This window comes from Octopus bimaculoides, chromosome 3 (assembly GCF_001194135.2).
Source record: "Octopus bimaculoides isolate UCB-OBI-ISO-001 chromosome 3, ASM119413v2, whole genome shotgun sequence".
Taxonomy (NCBI): Eukaryota; Metazoa; Mollusca; class Cephalopoda; order Octopoda; family Octopodidae; genus Octopus; species Octopus bimaculoides.
In genome coordinates, this window is record NC_068983.1 from 167018268 (window position 1) to 167020912 (window position 2645).

A 2645-nucleotide genomic window follows, 5' to 3' on the forward strand; every position below is an offset into this window, starting at 1 on the left:
TATATATATATATATATATATATATATATATATATATATATATATGCATACAGAAATATATATTTATATATATGTATGTTTGTATTATTGTTTTACTTGTTTCAGTCACCGGACAGCATCAGTAGCTATACAGGGGCACTGCTTTGAAGAGTTACATTAGCCCCAGAACTTTTATCAAACCCTATTTATTGAATTGCTAAGTTACAGAACATCTCTTCCTCTCTCTTTGTCCTGTTAAGCTTCTTCTTCTCTCAAACTCTCACCTCATACAAAGCTGACTTCCTCAACACTATTCCATCATTATTTACATTATTTACATTTGACGGATATTCGTCCTCATCTTGTTTGTTGTTAACACAATGTTTCAGCTGATAGACCCTCCAGCCTTCATCAGGTGTCTTGGGGAAATTTCCAACCTGGGTTCTCATTCCTAAGGTATTTTTCAAAGTTATTATTATTATTATTATTATTATTATTATTATTATTATTATTATTGTTAGTGTAAAGGTCATAGCTTGGAATTGAACTTGGAATCTTGGGGTTAGTAGCCCGCACTCTTAACCACTACGCCATAAAAAATTTATTTTTTAAATGGAGACCACCTCCCCTTGTGGGATGAAGTTAAAATAAAATAATAGACAGAGAACACCACTGAAAAATACGAAAACTAAAAGAAGCAGCACATATGCTAGGACACACCAACCACCTAAGCACAGTGAGTGCAGATGTGAGCAGCATATGGGAACCGGTATCAAGGAAGGATAGAAATATATTAGATTTATAAACCCTAAGATTCACTCCATAATTGCCCACGGGCAACATAGCTAAAACCAAAGTCTTAATAAGTAGGAAGGCAGACAAACCCTTCAGGTAGATGGCCCTGCTCGGTCTGTAGAAAAGGTGTAGGTAGAAACTCTATAAGATGTACCCAGTGTAAGATATGGACACATAAGAAGTGCAGCAATATCAAAAGAAGGCTAACTGGGAAGATAGTTTTTGTATGTGGCAGATGCTCAGGAGCAATAAACACTGAAAATGTGCAGAAAACAACTTCTGCCACATTCCAGGGAGAAAAACTAGACGTAGTTGATAACTTCCGTTATCTAGATGACCAAGTTAGTAGCGGGGGTGGATGCTCTGAAAGTGTAGCTGCTAGAATAAGAATAGCCTGAGCAAAGTTCAGAGAGCTCCTACCTCTGCTGGTGACAAAGGGCCTCTCACTCAGAGTAAAAGGCAGACTGTATGAAGTATGTGTACGAACAGCCATGCTACATGGCAGTGAAACATGGGCTGTGACTGCTTAGGACATGCATAAGCTCGCAAGGAATGAAGTCAGTATGCTCTGCTGGATGTGTAATGTCAGTGTGCATACACGACAGAGTGTAAGCACGTAAAAGGCACCCACTACACTCGCGGAGTGGTTGGCATTAGGAAGGGTATCCAGCTGTAGAAGCTTCGCCAGACCAGATTGAGTGTGGTGCAGCTTCTGGCTCACCAGTCCTTAGTCAAACCGTCCAACCCATGCCGGCATGGAAAGCGGATGTTAAATGATGATGATGATATATATATGTGTGTGTGTGTGTTTGTCTGCATTTGTCCTCCACCACCACTTGACAACTGGTGTTGGTGTGTTTACATCCCTGTAACTTGGTGGTTTGGCAAAAGAAACCAATAGAATAACCACCAGGCTCTAAAATAAGAAAAAGCAAGTCCTGGGGTTGATACATTCGACCAACACTTCTTTAAGGCAGTGCTCCAGCATGGCCGCAGTCTAATGACTGAAACAAGTAAAAAATAAAAGAGATACATATATATCTATGTACACGCACACACACAATATGTATACATACATTCAGCATAGTCACAGCCTTTGGGATGAAACACATAACAGAATAACACACACACACACACACACACACACATACATACATACTCGAAAGCGCTCACACACATGAGGAAATAAACTTCTTCCAAAAAGGTTAGTGACGTTCTGATTGTAACTTATTTTCTAAATCTCCTTTATACTTAAAAACTTCATCAGAAATATAGAAAAAGTCCAAAGGGAAGACAGAGAAAGAAAATCGCCAACGATGCACACGCGGTCGAGGGTCCCCCTCCAACCTTTAGCTCATGCAATTGAAAAAACCACATTACTTATACATATAGATAAGCAACTTTCTTTATTATAGTACAAATGTGACTAATTTGGAGAAACGTTACTTTCATTATTCACACATCATCACTCTCGTAATGCAACACTTTCTAATTTTGGTTGAAATTGAAAGTTTGAAACTACTTTCCCTTTCAAATAACTAAAGCTGGTTGTTGAAATAATGTAGAAAATATGGAAATGAAAATAAAGTTTCTTTGGTAACCAAAACATTATTGAATATTTTGATACCTCAGAGGTCAAAATTTTCAAATGTATAAGGAACATACGTGCACATACACACATACAAACTCTCTTTTATATATATATATATAGATATATCCACTAAATTACTGTCTATGTATTTTAATTAATTTTGAAAACATCAACGATTTGTGGGGTGGGGCACAGGGCTTTCTTAAAAACAACTTTTTTCAAGTCTTCTTGTTGTTGTCGTCATTGTTTGAACCATAAGCCAGCTGGGATTAAACTGACC

General features: G+C 37.6%; 1 long non-coding RNA gene across 1 annotated transcript in view; it reads left to right on the forward strand.

The window, feature by feature from the left end:
• Nucleotides 1-435, forward strand: part of LOC128247362 (uncharacterized) — a 34837-nt gene extending 34402 nt beyond the window's left edge. Inside the window, exon 3 of the long non-coding RNA XR_008263763.1 lies at nucleotides 369-435. This is a non-coding gene — a long non-coding RNA (uncharacterized LOC128247362). The remainder of the gene's footprint in view (nucleotides 1-368) is intronic.
• The last annotated feature ends 2210 nt before the right edge of the window (nucleotides 436-2645 follow it).